At 36.0% G+C, this 21,186-nt stretch overlaps 1 long non-coding RNA gene across 2 annotated transcripts in view; it reads left to right on the forward strand.

The window, feature by feature from the left end:
- Positions 1–2,610: 2,610 nt before the first annotated feature.
- Positions 2,611–21,186, forward strand: part of LOC138713977 (uncharacterized) — a 201,053-nt gene continuing 182,477 nt past the window's right edge. For both annotated transcript variants that reach the window (XR_011336016.1, XR_011336017.1), the window contains exon 1: positions 2,611–2,796. This is a non-coding gene — a long non-coding RNA (uncharacterized lncRNA). The remainder of the gene's footprint in view (positions 2,797–21,186) is intronic.

Raw genomic sequence — 21,186 nt, forward strand, 5'->3', positions numbered from 1 at the left:
GAATGTGATGCTCAATTCTCAAGTTACCTTCCCGATACTTAGTGAAAAGAAATACTTTTTCTATGTCAAAACGATATCTCTGCAACCTTTCAAAATCGGACGCATGCTTATAGAAATCATCCTGTATATATATATATATATATATATATATATATATATATATATATATATATATATATATATACAGTAGCGGCTGGTGATCAAAATAATGAGTGTGCTATAATCTCTATATCGGCCTACTGTATACACTTATATGTAATTATATTAATTTGAGACTTGTCTAGTGACGAAATATGAAGTCCATACGATGTTCCTTTCTACTGCAGAACTTGTCAATTACCCTGGTGTTAAACCCCTCCATCTTGGACATCACACTCTTTTCTATTGACAGTATTGCAAGAGCAGTGAGACGATCCTGGGACATAGTGTTCCTTAAAAACGTTTTTATGCGTTTCAAGCCAGAAAAACATTTTTCTGGCTCAGCAGTAGTCATTGGTGTTGTAACCAAAATATTTAACAACTTCGATACTTCACAGAATGGATCCTGTAAATTGTTGGAGACTATATATTGTAACAATTGAACAGCCATCTATATTTCGGAAGTCGGGTCTTCCGTATAGAATTCCAAGTTGTGTCTTTAACACTCTTTTGTTCAGTATAATATAGCTGTTGACAGTAACTTCAAGTTCATGTTCAGGAAAATTATGCGAAAAATTGTCAAAAATTTTGCTGTTTAACAATTTTGTTGCGTCTAGGTAGCTTAAAGACTGGAAACGATGAGTAGCTTCCTGAATTATACGGTCACATACTTCTTTGGCTTCAATTTTCTGGGATTTCATTTTCCGTCGCTTGCTAGCTGATTTAGGAGGAACCTCAAACAGGTAGATGGCAGCAGCAGTCGGATACTTGAATTACCAAATACATTGTAAATACGAATAATTTCAAGGGAAAAATTGTTCCGGGGCCGGGTATCGATCCCGGGACCTCTGGTTGGACGTACCAGCGCTCTACCTCTGAGCTACCCGGGAACTCCACCCGACACCGTCTCAACTTTTCCCTTTATATCCACACAACTCGCGTGGGCTGACGAAACGCCAGAGACCCACAACGAGTGCACACAATCTCTGTGTGACTTGGAAACAGAGATTGTGTGCACTCGTTGTGGGTCTCTGGCATTTCGTCAGCCCACTCGAGTTGTGTGGATATAAAGGGAAAAGTTGAGACGGTGTCGGGTGGAGTTCCCGGGTAGCTCAGTGGTAGAGCGCTGGTACGTCCAACCAGAGGTCCCGGGATCGATACCCGGCCCCGGAACAATTTTTCTCTTGAAATTATTCAAATCTGCTTTACAGGGAACTTCACCTAAAAGACTAGATTTGCACATTGTAAATAGTTCCGAGTTCTTCCACAACAAGCATTCTTTCGTTACGCTTTACTTTTGTAATCTCCAAACTGTGTCGTGCTGAAGCTGACTACAGCACTTTCCCGCGTAAAAATAGCCAATCAGAGCAGTGGTTTCAGCTTCGCACATGCGCATAACTGTCTACATTCTAATGCGAAGTTCTGAGTAGCACAACGAACCCCCTGAGGCAACGAAGAGCGAAGACTACTTTATAACGCGTCATGAACATAACCACGGCAAATTGTCAAATGACAGATCAAATACTATGGTATTACAAATACATTATCAGTCTTACTAATAAACCGTGTATACTTTTTATACGAGGCTTATGCAGAGTTGAGACAGAAAACGTTACTAATAAACCGTGAATAAGATATGGACGTATAAACAGGCTGTAACTATACAATGGGAATTGTTTTGCTGTAGTTATATACACGAAACCCCTTGTTTAAGCGTTGTATATGGCGAAAAAATGGCCGTCCCTCTAACAGCTGTTCGTATCGACTGTCATTTTAGGATGATGGTTATCTCGTAACCACAGAAGAACAAACCAAAGATCATAGAATTATTAGAATTAATATTGCTGTAGCTTGTACTCTTTGACCAAAATGTAGTGTGGTAATCGATTAGAGCCAGTTGTACTATCGATATTTAACACACCACACTAAAGCGCTCTACCGGTTGCAATAGAGAACCTCAGATATTCTATTACCTTTCGTAACGAAGTAATGACGAAACTATGACGTAGCTGTGTAACAGTCATACTGTTATACACGACGTATGTAGTGATTATTAGTAAGGAATTTACGCACGACTTATAAACGAGCTACTCATTGTATAAATAAAAAACAGTTAAACGTCTGTATATAGAGTTTTTATTAGTAAGACCGTATATGAGCAAAAATTATCATTGTGCTGTAGCACTGTAGCACGTAAAGACGGGCCGCCCCTATATATATTAATTAATGTTATAGAAATGTTGGTAAAATTGAGTTTTTTTTCGTCTTTATCTACACTGTCTTGCTCAGAACTTGAAGTGGAGTCTCCCGCATGAAGGACCCTCATATCCGAGCCGTTCTTCTCACATCAGGCTGTCTATCGATTTATCTAAATCGACTTCGTACTAAAAAAAAAACTTGAATGGCTAGACGCGTATCAAGAAGCTATCAGGCCGACTTTCTTGACATCCCTGGCTACACCCCTGCAGAACCAGTCCGTCCGCGCCCGATCCCCTATTAACATTCCAGGCGGCCGAGAGACTGTGGGCAGGATCCGGTCCAATCTCCAAGAGGTCTGGATCATCAGAGCCCAGCCGATCCGCTCGCGGGCTACAAACCAAGGATTTACACCAGTGCGTGCCCGAACATGTGTTCAGGAGGATGTGCTCTCCCGACCAGGTACGTGCCACTGTCATATTATATGCTATCATACTGCCTACGTTGCCATGACAACCCACAGACGTCAAACAAAAACGCAATTGCTTTCAACTGAAGTATGTTGCCTTGGTAACTAACTCACATCAGTGAGTCCTGTTTCTTACAGCATGTCTTACGTTTAGGCTGGAACATCATTGTGACAAAAGTACGAAAATCTCATATTATGTCATTCAGACTTATGTTGACAATACTACTGTATAGAAGGGTAGTCATAGCAGCGCATAGTACTAAGTTCTAAATCTCATCTAGGCTAAAGTTAACAGACACTAAAGGCTGGTTCACAATAAACCGGAAACGAGAATCGGAACGAAACCGAAAATGGTAAAATTGTTTAAATGTGTACATTTAGATGTGAGCATTCACAATTAACGAAAAGCTTGCCGGACCCCGGGATCGGGAACGGAGAGCTGGCCAAGTTTCAACTTTGGCGTTCACGTTTCCGATCACAGCCCACTAGATTCATTCTATTGCCATCTAAAAGCTATTTTGTCGTCGTATATTTTGTAGCAAGAAGACCGTGACACAACCTATGCATTATTTTGTTCTGTGCTGTGTATCATGGAGCAAGTTTTATTTGATGAGATTTTAATATTGAGTGTTGAGGAAAATCCTCACGTTTACGATAAGCGGCGCGCCCCGTATAAAGATGAGAAAATGAAGGAGAATACGTGGCTTCCAATAACTGCATCTTTGAACACCGATCGGAAGCGAATCATATTTTATTACTGTATTGCTAGTATTACAGACTACATATTCATGCTTCAATTCAATAACTACTGTTGTGTTAATTTTTGTTCTATTACAAATGTTTCTTCTCTAATTATTTTACGTTATGGTAGACTTAAAATACGTTGTGATAATAAAGATGCATGGGCATATTTATAGTACCATACCTAATGAAATGTTTCAGTTGAAATTTCGAAGTTGGTTAACCTGTGTTTATGTTGGCTGCCTTGTACTCATTAGAGAACACCATTGGTTAATTATACACAAATAACATCAGAATGCGTAATATCGGCTTTACATATCGTTATTGACATACATATCGATATGCATAGTCGTCGACGTTCTCGGTTTATTGTGAATAAAAAATTTTCATATTCACGTCCTCTGCTTCTCGTTGTCATTCTGGTTGTCCTTCCCGGTTTATTGTGAACCAGCCTTTATATAGTATACGGGATGTTTTTAAATGCTCCAGTTGCTTATCTAAAAACAATTCCTTTGCGAGAATATGATTCTGAGTAAAAGTTTCTTCGTTTGAAAGGGAAATGCGTTATTTTCGATTTAGTGGAAATTATCAAGATCATTAATTTGATTAGAGTAATATGTTACTAATTAGTGATGTGTACAATGGAGAGGGAAAGGAAATTGGCATCCTACCCCGTATCTCCTGGCTTAGTTGCCTTATGAGATGTCTTATTGGTGTCACTTATGAGGTTAAAACCTGTCTTCGGACAGTTGACTAAACAACAATCAAACAACATCAAGGTAGGCCTAATTTTAAGGTCAACTTGTTTTTTTTTAATAGGAACTCAAACGTTTTTCATCAGTGCCTGATTTTACGCACAAAAACAAATACATTTGAAACAGTTTTTTTCTACGGTAGTGTGTAAATTCTCTGTCAAAAAATCTGAATGTTAGAATTTATAAAACAGTTATACTACCGGTTGTTCTGAGTGGTTGTGAAACTTGGACTCTCACTTTGAGAGAGGAACATAGGTTAAGGGTGTTTGAGAATAAGGTTCTTAGGAAAACATTTGGGACTAAGAGGGATGAAGCTACAGGAGAATGGAGAAAGTTACACAACACAGAACTGTACGCATTGTATTCTTCACCTGACATAATTAGGAACATAAAATCCAGACGTCTGAGATGGGCAGGACATGTAGCACGTATGGGCGAATCCAGAAATGCATATAGAGTGTTAGTTGGGAGGCCGGAGGGAAAAAGACCTTTGGGGAGGCCGAGACGTAGGTGGGAAGATAATATTAAAATGGATATGAGGGAGGTGGGATATGATGGTAGAGACTGGATTAATCTTGCTCAGGATAGGGACCAATGGCGGGCTTATGTGAGGGCGGCAATGAACTTTCGGGTTCCTTAAAAGCCAGTAAGTAAGTAAGTGTGTAAATTCGCATTTTACCCAATGTTATCGGTGCCTAAAGTGAGTCTTTAAGACACTAGTGAGTAAAAAAGTAAGTAATCACTTTTGGCATCCCTATTCATTTTACGCTCGGAGAAAAGAAAATGTAATATTCAATGTACAAACTTCATTTAGTAAGAATTAATGCATTGTCTCGATCTTTCATTACCTAAATATTACACGTAACACAAATAAGTAACAAATTTAACATTCATATCTTGCCTATATTTTAGCCCAGATTACTTTAAAGTTACAATTATCACTCATTGTAATAAGAGTTCTGATTCAACTGTTCCTAACCGTTTTGTTGATTTTATGACTGGTTTAGACGGCCATGAAATCGTGAACATGAATAAAACATGTTGCCATTCCATAGATACTTACTTCTTAATGGTTTTCAATTTAGATGGCCATGACATTGTGATCTTATAATCTCTCCAAAATGAAATATTTATTTAATGTAAATCTGTGCTACAGTAGAAGAAACATTGTGTGACACACACTAATGCCAAAAAGAGAACCTTTATGAACTTGTCACATAAATAACTATTTTATCAATCCTTTAGTTTTAAAAAAATACCAATATTGAACAAAATTTAAAAAAAGCTTTAATTCACAGTAATATTTTGAAAGATTGTAACAATCAGATTTATTTTGTATATCTTTATTGTCTTTATGTTGTGAGTTTTTGTTTACAGTACAGTACGTTTATGTTAAAGGTAAAGAAATTAATGTAAATCCTGTAATATTTAAAGTATGTTAATGTTTATGTTAAACGTTGACAAATAAACAAAAGAAATCTAAGATACAATCTCTGATCACATATAATAGATTAATCAGCTTAACGAACATTCAAGACAACTTTTAATAATTCTACTACGCTGCCATCTAGCGACTGCAAAAAAGTCACGTTATAACCCTGATGGAATTGCAAGGAGTAATAGCTTGCAACTGAACTTCCATCTAGCGGTCTTTAACAAAAAAAAATCATTTTCGACAGTGGCGATACTGGTGGTTGTTCTTTTTTATATGTTATTTTATAACATGGAAATGGCCAGTCTAGAGTGTAACAAAAGTTTCTGGTACAGTGAATGTTTTTTTTTTTTTTTATATTTGATGGTAAATGTAACATTTTCAGCCAAATTATTAATAAAAGATTGCATCACAACACAATCAAGTAGTACCAACTACTACACCATAAAATTTGGACATGGTTCCTAAGAAAATGGAAAATAAACAATAGAATAATTTTAACATATTGTTACAGAAACTTTTATTACAATCTGCATAAGTAGAGAGCGGAATTTTAGGCCATAAAAAGTGGCATTTTAGGAGCTTAAAATAGGCTCTTAAACTCCTTTATTTAGGCTCTATGAAATAAAAAATAGTTTTTTTTTTGTTACAGAATGACATTAATGCAATATTCAACATTTATTTAATGCAAAATTCTAGGATTAAAAGAAACTTCCACACATTTCACGGAGGTACACATGCATACACAAAATGAAGAGATTCTGTCTTTAAGTTAGTGTTTTCCATTCACCAATCACATTTCCATAGTTTGCTTCACAGTAGATGATCAGCACCTATTGTGGCTATTGTGTCGCTCACTGCTGTACTTACAAATGGTGACAAAAAAGGAAGAGGTTGTTATCTGTCTTGGAATGTAACAGAATGCTTATTCGGGTACAACCCAGCGAGTTTGTGTTAAATTTCTGACAGACAGAGGAGGATATAATAATAATAATAATAATAATAATAACAATAATAATAATAATAATAATAATAATAATTTGTCCGGCAGGAGTTCTTTTACATGCCAGTGAATCTAGTGACATGAGCCTGTCGCATTTAACCACACTTAAATGCCATTGACCTGAGCTGGGATCGAACCTGCAACCTCGAACACAGAAGGTCAGCGCTATACCGACTGAATGTTAGAATTTTAGAATTGAAAGATGAAAGATGAAAGAAAGAATGAGGTGACCCGGAGGTACTTCTCTATTGTGTCATTCACTGCTAGGAAGAAGTTGCTGTTATCCATCTTGGAATGTAAACGGTACAGGATGTTAAGAAAAACAGCAAGAAATTACGAAAAAAAGATGTAATAGCATATTATGCAACGAGCCTATAATGGTAGTAATTACGACGCGAGTATGTTTGTTTATGAAACGAGCGCAAGCGAGTTTCATAATTTTCATGCCAGCGTCTTAATTACCATTATAGGCGAGTTTCATACGACTTTTTATGCTCGACCATATTTCTAACTTGAAATTATTCAGAAGTATTCATGTTATGGTTATGTAAGTGAGGAGTGGAACTGACCTGAATTGTGAGATGTGCGTATTGATTTTTTCCGAAACACGAATGTCATTGACCTTGATATAATCTAGAGAATAACGTGAAGATTAGGCTTGATATAACCTGGAAATTGATTTAGAATTGAAAAATGAGATGACAAATTGAATTTATTTGAATATTATTTACAATTAACGCTAATTATTATAGTAACAGAACATAACCTTCTGCGACAGTATTGGATTTCCAGCCTCCGTGACTTTTCGCTAATTGTCTTTCGATTGCATATCCGAGAATAATCGATACTTGCGGTTTTATAATGGTACAATCAGTACAAAGGTGATTTCTCATTGGCTGAACAACTGAATTATAATGAATAGGTGTACTTTAATGAGGTGCATTAAAGGGTTACTACAGGTGTATAATTAGGCCTACTACATTTCGGCATGGTCGAGCATAAATTTTTTTCTTACTTAAAAATAGGCACTAACGTCGAAATAGGCATTTTAGGCACTATAAAACCTTTTTATTTATACTTATATATCCATGAAAAATGTAAATATTAAATCTCAAGCCTGTACGTGTCAAGGAAAAAAAACAGATGATCAGAGACACAATCTCTCAAAGCATTGCCATACAATAATACTTTTCAATTTTCTTAAAAATGCTATAGAAATAAGCGTTTGATAACAAAATGTTCAGAAAAAAGTTGATCGTTTTTGTGCGTAATATTAGAGTCCGATAAAAAAAAAAGTTGATCTTAAAATCACCTTGGTAACCTCCACTAAATTCAATATAGCAACACTGTTTTTCCCTTTAAACGAACAAACGTGTTTTTTCTAAATAAGCAGCAGCACAATTGAAAGAACACACTGTATAATATCTATATCACGATACCGAGTAGCAGCAGCAGTAGTAGTAGCAATAGTAGTAGTGGAAGTGGTGGTGATAGTAACGTTAGTGACAGTGATATTGGCTAAATTTTATTTAATGATGTTTTCAACCACAGAGACTGTACAACGACGAAATTGAACGTGGGCGAGACTGGCCTACAAATTTTGCCTTAAGTTTCCTTCTCAAGGTCCTTTTACGTGCCGTAAATCTACTACACGGGACACTCAACTTTGCTTCCAACCCTGTGGAAGAATTTTAATGTCCTTTTGAAGTCCCTAACCGTCACCCGTTTTGAACTAGGGTTCAAGCCACAATCGCATTTGTAACGTTTTTCTACTCGACTTCTAAAAATGCAACAAACTTTCAATACAAATGTGCAAAAATGCGGCAATCACATTGAACTTCAGAAACGAAGATGGTAAGGGAGAAACTGAAATCAGAGATGTGCATGAACTAATCAGTTCTGGAGAATCTGAATTTAAATTAAATGCTAATGGCATCGGCAATGTTCAAAAAGGTATTGAGCAATACATGTTCAAGAATGGATTTCAAACAGTTGGTACAATTCATGTAAGTTAAGTGAACAATTTCTTCTAATTGATTTATATAATTCGATCGCATACTGTAAATTGTGGGCAAGGATTTAGTTGCATGAATGTTGTAAAGAGTGAAATTAGAAACCGCAGTTATATTACCGGTTGTTCTGTATGATTGTGAAACTTGGACTCTCACTTTGAGAGAGGAACATAGGTTAAGGGTGTTTGAGAATAAGGTGCTTAGGAAAATATTTGGGGCTAATAGGGATGAAGTTACAGGAGAATGGAGGAAGTAACACAACGCAGAACTGCACGCATTGTATCTTTCATCTGACATAATTAGGAACATTAAATCCAGACGTTTGAGATGAGCAGGACATTTAGTACGTATGGGCGAATCCAGAAATGAATATAGAGTGTTAGTTGGGAGGCCGGAGGAAAAAGACCTTTGGGAAAGCCGAGACGTAGATGGGAGGATAATATTAAAATGGATTTGAGGGAGGTGGGATATGATGATAGAGACTGGATTAATCTTGCACAGGATAGAGATCGATGGTGGGCTTATGTGAGGGCGGCAATGAACCTGCGGGTTCCTTAAAAGCCATTTGTAAGTAAGTAAGTAAGTAATGTATAAAAAAACTGTCTTTCTCTGAGCTGAGACTTCTTGTTTACCAAACGAATGTGAGACTTCGTGGAACAATGGAAGGGAACAAGAGGCGGTGTATGGAGAATAATATGTATGCGTGTGCACAGATCAGGTTTAAGACTAGGATGGCGTTTTACTGTCCTTAACGGGCGTGCCTGATCAACTTAATTAGAAGTAGGAGTAATTAAACAGGACTGTCGCAGGAATTTATAGCAACAAAAATATATACGTTTCAACTGCATACATAACGAACCTCTCAACAGCTCAATCCACGCTTTGACAGCGGTTCGCAATTCAGGGAGCACGATCCTATCTTATGTATGTGTAGACCTACGTACAATATGTACTATTCTCCTTTTGACTTCTTGGCAGCAGCTCATGTTACTACTTATAGTACACCCAAGTATTTGAAGCTGTCCACTTGCTCTACTGCCTCATTTAGAATTCCCAAGTTTACCTTCTTTACTTTTCTTCCTATAACAATGGTCTTCATCTTACTGGCATTTATCTTCATCCCATACTGCTCACAGCTGTCATTTAGCTCCTGTAGCATATCCCTTAGTATCATCTCCTCTTCTGCTAACAACGCCATATCATCAACAAATATTATACCTTTTATTTTTCTTCCTCCTACTATCACTCCTCCCATGTTCTGAAAACAGTTCTTCACTAAATCCTCCATGTAAGTGATAGGGTAGGTGATAAAGGACATCCTTGTCGTACTCCTCTTCCTATTTCACTTCCTTCTGACATTTCTTCTCCTATCCTGACTAAATAAATAGATAAATAAATAAATAAACAAAGAAAATAAATAAATAACTTTATAAGTTTTGCAATTAAGTGCATGGGAAATCAGAATATGGGGCTGAAAATCTGCTTAGTTTGGCAACAACTCATCGTTCATTACATCCACATAATGAGATTCCGCATCGTGATATACGTACGATAACAAGTTTCTACAACGTGTAACTTCAACATTATTTTCCATGATATATTTTATCCAACTATCTGGAGTCCAACTCGGCCTTAGGGCTACTCCAAAATAATTGTCGTCTACAATACCTGACCGATAGTTCTGCCGGGAATGTATAAATAATTTATTAACACACTGTACATAAAGCACAAGCAAAATAGAGGACAAAAAATCCTTGTGTATATTTGATGTGTGTTGTCGCATGCAACAGTAATTCATAAGCAGGACTTGTACGCATTTGTCTCCTTTCACTTGTAGCTGCTGATGTCATTTCGCAGAGAGAGAGATGGGATTCGATAAGGGTAATTATACCGCAAGGCTCTCAGCTTTTGTGTACCGAACTAATTCATCTGCAGGAGAGAGAAAATGAGGGGAGGTCTTATCACAGTATCAGTATTGTGAAGGCGAAAATATGATAGAGGATTTATGGAAGTCTTTTGGTTTGTAAGAGAAGACCACGTTTAGAAATGTTGTTTTAATGAAATCCATACAAAGTTAAAGACGTTCAATAGTAAATTAAAAAACAAAAATTGAACATTGCATCAAACAATTACCAATTACCTTCGATTGCTCTTAACGTATTTCTTCTCAAAATCTGAGAAAAGCATTGCGTGAAGATTCTTTTCATCAATGGAGCAAATTGAGAAATAAAGGTTTGGGAGTTGTTTTCTATTCTCACTGGAAGAAAGGTAATGCGTGGATCTCAACTAAAAAGGGAATTTCGAGTAGTCAGTGGACGCAAGCCATTAAGATGAACTGTAATACAACACCTGTACGTACTCTCCCTGGTAGAACTCTTGACTCAACCCGTTGCAGAAGATGCGACGAGCAAGAAACGCTTCCTCACGTCTTGGGTTTCTGCCATCATGGAGAATTGCTCCGAGTCAACAGACATAATACGGTTCGTTCTCTCATCGCAGCTTCAATCCGTCAGAATGCTTCCTATGAGGTTTATGAGGAGGTTGGTTGCGTCTCTTCTGATGGCTCTACTAGACGTGCTCATATCATCATAATTGATCGGCAGAAGGATAAGGGTGTCATTCTTGATCCCACAATCCGTTTTGAGATGCATGAGCAACAGCCACAAGAGATGTGTCGTGAAAAACAAGTCATATATGAGCCTTGTTGTCAGCATCTTGGAGCACAATACCACATCACACATTGGATAGATTTTGGGCTCATGTTCGGTGCCCGTGGCACGATCCCACGTGAGACTTTAAATCAACTGAAACAATTTAAAATTTCTGTTGCAACGATTGATGCCATAGGATCTCATGTGTTAAAATCATCCTTAGCTATAATTAGTAATCATTTGTACTCAAGTAACTTTTATTGTAAATGATTTCCTATGATTTCTTATCATTTATCTTACTGCTTTTTTTTCTTTCAAATTGTCACATAATTGTTTTTAATCATTATTCATTGTGAATTGATTAGTAGGCAGATCTATCGAACCCTTATTTAGGGCGGATTTTTTTAAATTCTACAGTTAACCAATTTCCCAAAATAAATAATTTCTATATATTCTAAACATCGTAGGGTATATTGAGGTGCGGGTTGAAAACTACCGATGCTGAGAATGTGATATATTCTTCCTCATGTTATGTCAAACATGTTTCGCAGCTATTACATTCTTTTGTCATGTTATGAAAGCTGAAACTGTCTAACTTGATTACATTGGCGCATCGCACTGAACTACAATAAATGCGAAGCAATGATATTTACTTTGTGACATCCTCACAGTCTAGTATAGGCTATACAGTCGTGAAGCTCAATACGTAGTAAATATGCAAACATTAGATATATATTTTAATGTAGCTACCGAAGTACATATGATATTTCCATGCAGATATTCTGCGTCATCATACGATGAAAGAGTAATGGATCGGAGAAAAACTCTCTCCGGCACCGGGATTTGAACCGGGTTTCCAGCTCTACTTGCTGATGCTTTATCCACTAAACCACACCGGATACCACCCGGTGTCGGACAGAATTGTCTCAGTTTAAGTTCCAACTCTTGGGTTCCCCCTAGTGGCCCCCCTCTGCACTACGTCATAGGTGTCTATGAACGTGGGACTAAAGTCCACACATGTGCTGAGGTGCACTCGTTATGAGTGACTAGTTGGCCGGGATCCAACGGAATAAGCGCCGTCTTAAATCACGAATATATTTTAATGTACCGAAGTACATATGATATTTCCATGCAGATATTCTGCGTCATCATACGATGAAAGAGTAATGGAACGGAGAAAAATTCTCCCCGGCACTGGGATTTGAACCCGGATTGGAACTTAAACTGAGACAATTCTGTCCGACACCGGGATGGGTGTTCGGTGTGGCTTAGTGGATAAAGCATCAACACGTAGAGCTGAAAACCCGGGTTCAAAGCCCGGTGCCGGAGAGAATTTTTCTCCGTTCCATTACTCTTTCATCGTACAAACCATTAGATAGTTGCTCACCACTAGGATCGCTAATATCGCCTCATTACAGGCAATGCAAAATAGTACCGTCACAGTCTATTGTTTCTAAGAACTCAAGCTTCGTGACTGTATATAGTAGACTGTGTCGTCCTGCTAATCCTCCATGCATAAATCTTTCGACCAACGTGAGACCGTGGAAACCAAAGGATGAAGTTGTAAAACATCTTGGAGTGCACTTAGATCGCCGTCTATCATGGAAACATCACATCAACAACAAACTTAAATTGGCCTACTCAAGACTCGCTAAATTATATCCGCTCCTCAACAAGAAATCATTTCTAAAGCTACAAAATTGCATGCTACTTTACACATCTCTATTACGACCTCCACTGCTTTATGCCTGTCCTGTCTGGGGAGGAGCTGCAATAAGTGAAATTAAACACATCCAGTCATTTCAAAATAAAGTCCTACGAATTTGACTCTATTCTCCTTGGTTTGTCCGTAACAGCCAACTACACAGACAAACTGGTATTGACACAATCAAACAGTTTATTCATTCACAAGCTAAGAAGTTCTATAACAACCTAGAAAATGTTCCAGGCGCCATCCACTACTCTCTCGGAAGGAAGTCCACATTTCCCACCAGAATCAAGAGCCGACTTCCAATGGACCTCATATATTTACTTACTTACAAATGGCTTTTAAGGAACCCGAAGGTTCATTGCCGCCCACACATAAGCCCGCCATCGGTCCCTATCCTGTGCAAGATTAATCCAGTCTCTATCACCATATCCCACCTCCCTCAAATCCATTTTAATATTATCTCCCCATCTACATCTCGGCCTCCCTAAAGGTCTTTTTCCCTCCGGTCTCCCAACTAACACTCTATATGCATTTCTGGATTCGCCCATTCGTGCTACATGTCCTGCCCATCTCAAACGTCTCGATTTAATGTTCCTAATTATGTCAGGTGAAGAATACAATGCGTGCAGTTCTGCGTTGTGTAACTTCCTCCATTCTCCTGTAACGTCATCCCGCTTAGCCCCAAATATTTTCCTAAGCACCTTATTCTCAAACACCCTTAACCTATGTTCCTCTCTCAGAGTGAGAGTCCAAGTTTCACAACCATACAGAAGAACCGGTAATATAACTGTTTTATAAATTCTAACTTTCAGATTTTTGGACAGCAGACTGGATGATAAGAGCTTCTCATTATAATCAAAATTTATCATCACACCAACCTATGTAAATAATTATTTATTAACAATAAATTATTTTTGTTCATTGAGGAGCCCAATCTAGGCTGCCCTCAATTCATTGTCATATATTATATTTATATTTTTAGAAATGATCTGTATAGCGCTAAATGCGCTGATCTATCAATAAATTGTTAAAAAAAAACTTGATTACAATATCTTCAAAGTAACTAGAAAATTTGTTTTAAACGAGTATCGTTATATAATATGAGATGTACAATACAGATGTTTTGCTATAAACCAAAGAAAGTGGGGAATTATAATGTTTTGAACACTACTGTATATTAGGCCTACATTTGTACTATGCTATAGGTTATACACTATTTCATTTAAATTATAATGCATTTTAAATCAAGCCTGTTCAACTGGTGGATCTGGACAGTATATTTTTCGGCCAGTGACATATAAGACACATTTTTTTTTTAAATCAGCATACGTCATCCAAAATTTCCTTAAATATGATCTGACCTAAATTAAGTAAAACAAAATTTAATTATTATTTGCTGTTTATAAAACAGTTATATTACCGGTTGTTCTTTATGGTTGCGAAACTTGGACTCTCACTTTGAGAGAGGAACATAGGTTAAGGGTGTTTGAGAATAAGGTGCTTAGGAAAATATTTGAGGCTAAGAGGGATGAAGTTACAGGAGAATGGAGAAAGTTACACAACGCAGAACTGCACGCATTGTATTCTTCACCTGACATAATTAGGAACATTAAATCCAGACGTTTGAGATGGACAGGGCATGTAGCAGGTATGGGCGAATCCAGAAATGCATATAGAGTGTTAGTTGGGAGGCCGGAGGGAAAAACAACTTTGGGGAGGCAGAGACGTAGATGGGAAGATAATATTAAAATGGATTTGAGGGAGGTGGGATATGATGATAGAGACTGGATTGATCTTGCTCTTGATAAGGACCTATGGCGAGCTTATGTGAGGGCGGCAATGAACCTCCGGGTTCCTTAAAAGCCAGCAAGCAAATATTTGCTGCTATTTTAATTATTATTTGCTGTACAGTATTGTTTATCATATACTTTCAACGTAATATATTATTGTACAGTAGATGAACTAGAGAAACTGATATATATATAGGGTGAACCGAAAGTAATGTCAATTTCAAGGGGTTTTTGAGATATTTGAAACAAAAACGCTTCTAGAATTTTGTTCGTTTTTGCTTCCTTTTTTTAAGTAGGTTATTTTACGGCGCTTTATCAACATCTTAGGTAATTAGCGTCTGAATGAGATGAAGGCGATAATGCTGGTGAAATGAGTCCGGGGTCCAACACCGAAAGTTATCCAGCATTTGCTCATATTGGGTTGAGGGAAACCCCCGGAAAAAACCTCAACCACATAACTTGCCCCGACCGGTTTAGCTTCCTTTTCGGGATAAAAATTACACTGGCCAACAAACTTTTTGTTGGATTTCTATCAACAGCTGTTATTAACTAATCTTTGGGTGATGATTTTAGATCTGAGGTTAGGTTTTTTCTGAAAGCTCTGGGTTTTTTTTGCAATCGATATACAGTATATCAAAATTTCAATTTTCATTTTTTCGCATTTACTTTATAGCGTATGTGGAGAGATATTTGATTAAACTGTCTTAAAATTAGCTGGACAATAAAGATAATATATTCTAATTTTTTTCAGTAATACAAACTGAAACACATACACTCATAAACTCTCTTATGGGGTTAGGTACAACTTACAGCAGTAATTTTTTTGGAAATATTCAACATATTTTCCTCCGTTACTGTATCTTGTAGAATAATGAAAATTGGTATGTGTAAAACACTGTCCTTCTATATGAAAAAAATATATTTTTACAATTAAAAAAAATATTTATATATATTTTTTTACAAATTCAGAATGGTGGCAGTTCACTGTGTAGTAATGAACCATTTTCCTCATAACTCATAAACTTGTTAACTTTTCATGTTCTTTCTCTTTTATTTTATTACTAAAACTCATGTTTACAATATAATGCTCTTTCAACTACATTCGTTAATAAATATTTTTTTTTATTTTGTGTTAGAAGAAGGTACTGATAGTTGACCATTTTTAAATGAATTTACTTTTTATCACAGAATCTATCTTGCATCATATTGTAGATATAGCATGCATAAATACGCACAAAAAATTTCATGAAAGCATGTTGCATAATTTTTTAGTTATGTGGGAAACGCTTCATCACTGCACAGTGAAATGAATTTTGAAAAAAAAAAAAAAATGTAAATAATTTTTTTAAATCGTAAAAATATTTTTTTTTTTTTTCATATAGCGGAAGAACAGTGTTTTACACATGCCAATTTTCATTATTGTACAAGATACAGTAATGGAAGAAAAAAATATTGAATATTTCCAAAATTTTACTGCTGTAAGCTGTACCTAACCCCTTTAAAATTAGCTGATTAATAAAAATTCTGCGCTGTATCAGGATACGCAATGTCCCAATTTAGGAAACAAAAGTATAGTTGTGTTAGTTTGAATGTTTGATTTTTGTTTTGGTTTAAAAAGTAAAAGTCTGGGTCTAAGATAAGAGAAGCAATAAATTAATGAAGGAATTTGCTCTTTATATGAAGCGACATTCGGAAATTTATTATTCCCAGCTCACAACAAATGCTTCACTATGTTTTGCTTAAAGTGTATTGTACGCATTTATTACCACTGTAATATTGAAGAACTTGTCATTACAAATCAAACGAGAGTTCACACAAATGTGTAGCTGCTCTCCATGCCGAGATATTACTGAGAGTGGCTGCGGGGTACTGGTAATTTTATACACAAATTCGGAACCATCACGCCCGTAACGAGGGGAGGTGACGTGATTGGTTAACTAGTAACAACATTAGAATTCGGCTGTGGTTCGTAACATTTGAATTTCTGACATATTTTGTTTCACCATGAATCCAGGAACGGCTGGCCATACTTGGTGCGACGAAAGATGTATTTTACACAATAGTAATATACGTTACAAGAGCGGTATGTTGACGTTTTCATGGTCGAGGAAAAGAATGAAAAAGCGAAACGTAGTTGAGCTTTTTTAATTTCCGAGAACATGAAAACAAACATACCGCTCGTGTATCATACATTATTTTGTGCGAAGATCGTTTATTACATACCTGAAAGACGAATTTCTAATTAGTTGCAATGAAATCTCCATCTTGGTTTCTGTTTAATGACGGCAACTTCGGAAAACCAAAATATCTTTCTTCAACATTGTTGCTATAAAATGTTTTCTGTGTTTACTATACTCCAGCAGGCCGTGATATACGTCTGTCTTTTTTTTCCCCCCAGTCTATAAATGCGAACTTAAAACAAACGGTAAGGTTATGTAATGATTTATTTTTCATTTTAATATTTTAACAATATTATTTATATAACATATTGCAGTAATAACATCGGCATCTAGAATCTTGTTGATTTTTTCACGGCTTCCTTAATGTTACTTGTATCAGGAATGCAATAAGTTTCGTGGAGTAGTAGACTTTACTTAATTTTTGCAAATATTTAAAAACAATAATTAACATTGCAATTTAGGTGAAATTGCAGTGGTAATTTTCCAATATATAATTATTACTATGTTAAACGTCTCTAAAAATAATATGTTAAAAGCCTGAAGCAGTAAAATGAATGTCGCGCTTAAGCGATAAGAAGAGGGAAATTGTTGTGTGTGTTACGTTGGTAATACTGAATGTGGTATTTCACACTTACCGCGTATTGGTTCTGTGCGGGAAACAAGCAAATACCCACGATCTCGCACAAAAAAATTATTATGCTGTTAAAACTCTCTGTAATAAGATTAAACATATAATTGCTATGGAAACGAAACAAAAGCAGGAGTGAATATCGACTTTCTATTACCTGCAACTATTTTAAAGCCACGTTCTGGGCTAACGTGAAGGATCAACATTGCTGTGAGTGGTCCGAGTTTAGTTACCTCTGATTAATTCTTGAGACAAGTATAAGACAAATTAGGTACAATTATTTCATGCTACGTATATTATAACTCACCGCTTTTAATGTCTTCTTCGCCTGCGTCTCAGCAAAGATGGGGGATAAATGATGTAGACCTGTATGAAAAGAAAGAAAAAAGTTACACAATGTTGTTATATTTCTTAATGGAACAAACAACAATAAATGACATCTCTAATAGCTCATTGGTAGTGTATTATGATTTATTTAATGTAACTATGTAACTTGTTTAATTTTTAACTCTGTAACTTCCTTTAAGAATACAAAAAAGAGAAACAAACAGCAGTAAATAATTGGGCTGTTAGAGTAGATTTATGGGATATATTTCACATTTTATTGTGCGTTAGCTTCAACACTATGTGCGAAACTAAACATATTTTCTTACATTATCCTTTCAGGTCCTTTTTCTTTAAGACATCTTCACGCACACAAAATGCACGTAAAAATTTTTTTGTCATGACTTTCACATATTTGTCTGTCTGTCCTAAACTTCTCATAACTTACCTAATTAGCAGGGAAAGGATTTATATGTAAATACATATTTACTTATAAAGCTAATATAATTTATATTTTGCATTATCTTTATGTTTCACAATGTGTAGGGTTGAAAAATCCTACTTTTATTTTCCATATTTTTCCATATTTTAGAGTTTAGTACATATTTTCGTTAATTTCCATATATTTTCCATATTTCATATAAAACAGTCCATATTATATTAGGTTTAACAATAAAACAAAACAAAATTCCATTAACTTTTAAAAATACATTTCAACAATAGAGATTTAAACACATGTTCAGTAATCCCTTTAACATCAGAGTTATTTGAAAATTAGCAGTCCTATCAACAATGGGAAAGTAAGTTACAAAACTGTATTAATTTAATTTAAAATTTTTAACAGACTTCAGTTGTGCAGCTCAACAGTTAAATGCCAGTCAGAGTACACATAGGTTCAGTTTTGTAAATCATACTATAAAGACGGTAAATATGCCAAAAGTACGTCATTCAGTCAATTTAAAATCAAAACTAACAAGTTACATTTCAGAATTTAAAGAAGATGGTTTATCAACTGACAATAAAATATTATTTTGTAATTTGTGTCAGTGTGCAGTATCATCTACACAAAAGTTCCTGGTGCAACAACACATTACAACTAGTAAACATCAGGCCAACAAACAACTAAATTCCAAGCAGAGACAATTGTTTTTAACACAACCAACAACATCGAATGTAAGATCTGAGTTTAACATCGACCTGTGCCGTTCTCTCATCTCTGCTGATATTCCTCTCTACAAACTAAAGAATAAGGTCTTCAGGGAATTCCTTGAAAAATATACTCAACATACAATCCCGGATGAGTCAACACTTAGGAAGACGTATGCTCCATCCATCTACGATGAGACAATACAGAAGATAAGAGATGAAATTAAAGATAGTTCAATTTGGGTTTCCATTGATGAGACTCCCGACAAAGAAGGTAGACTTGTTGGTAATGTAGTTATCGGTTTGTTAAGTGAACAATATTCTGAACGAATTCTTTTACATTGTGATGTTCTAGAAAAGTGCAATAACAAAACTATAGTTAAACTGTTCAACGAAGCTATGGGTATCCTGTGGCCAAAGGGTATTATGTACGATAATGTGTTATTCTTTATTAGCGATGCTGCCCCTTATATGGTCAAAGCTGGACAAGCATTATCTGTTGTATATCCTAAATTGACTCATTTTACTTGTGTGGCGCATGCATTTCATCGTGTGGCAGAAGTGGTCAGAGACAATTTCCCTAAAGTAGATTTGTTGATTTCATCAGTGAAAAAAGTATTTCTCAAAGCTCCCAGTAGAGTTAACGTGTTGAAAGAAATGTACCCTGAAATTCCATTGCCACCAAAGCCAATTTTAACTAGATGGGGTACATGGCTAGAAGCAGTTGAATATTATGCCGAACATATAGACTCTATTAACAATGTTCTCCTTGCATTGGACTCTGAAGATGCAGTCTCAATTGATACTGCGAAAACAGTTACCTGTGACATAAGTGTGAAGAATGACTTAGCTCACATTCAGCATACATTTTCATGCATCATAAAAACGCTCAAAAGTCTCCAAAATAGGCACCTTTCACTATCTGAAAGTTTTGAAATTATAAATAGTACTGTGGAACAACTGAATCGTGGTAGAGGTAAAGTTGCAGATGCAGTAAGAGCTAAGGTGGACACTGTACTTTCAAAAAACCCTGGATATGAAGAACTACAAAAGGTTGTTGCTGTGATGAGTGGTGAATCAACAGTGAAGATTAACTTGGACTTATCCCCAGCAGACATTGTGAAATTGAATTATGTACCAGTTACTTCTTGTGACGTCGAACGCTCTTTTAGTCAGTATAAATCTATCCTCAGAGACAATAGAAGAAGATTCACTTTTCAGCACTTGAAAGAAATGTTTGTAACCTATTGTTATGGTAACAGACAATAAAAATTGTGTTTTGTTGAAACTACATTGGAAGGTAAGGTACGTCCATTATATTTTTTGTTTAGTTTGATTAAAATGTACCAATATTTAACGTACATAGTCATTTTTTTATAATTTTAAGCCCATATTTAATTCCATATTTTGGTAAAAATCCATATTTAATTCCATATTTTGGTAAAAATAACTACATATATATTTACATATTTCATATATTTTTAGTCCATATAAATCCGTTCCCTGCTAATTAGCTTCTGATTTTCCGCAAAAATGGACTGATTCAATTCTAGAGAGATTCTGTGAGAATTACAAATAGACTGTATTCAATTCCAGAGAGATTCTGTGAGGTTTACACATGGACTGGAATCAATTTCAAAGAGAATCTGTGAGATTTACAAGTGGACTGGATTCAATTCCAGAGAGATTCTGTGAGGTTTACACATGGACTGGAATCAATTTCAGAGAGAATCTGTGAGATTTACAAATGGACTAGATTCAATTCCAGAGAGATTCTGTGAGGTTTACACATGGACTGGAATCAATTTCAAAGAGAATCTGCGAGATTTACAAGTGGACTGGATTCAATTCCAGAGAGATTCTGTGAGGTTTAAACGTGGACTGAAATCAATTTCAAAGAGAATCTGCGAGATTTACAAGTGGACTGGATTCAATTCCAGAGAGATTCTGTGAGGTTTACACATGGACTGGAATCAATTTCAAAGAGAATCTGCGAGATTTACAAGTGGA

This window comes from Periplaneta americana, chromosome 14 (genome assembly GCF_040183065.1).
Source record: "Periplaneta americana isolate PAMFEO1 chromosome 14, P.americana_PAMFEO1_priV1, whole genome shotgun sequence".
In the NCBI taxonomy this organism is placed as follows: domain Eukaryota; kingdom Metazoa; phylum Arthropoda; class Insecta; order Blattodea; family Blattidae; genus Periplaneta; species Periplaneta americana.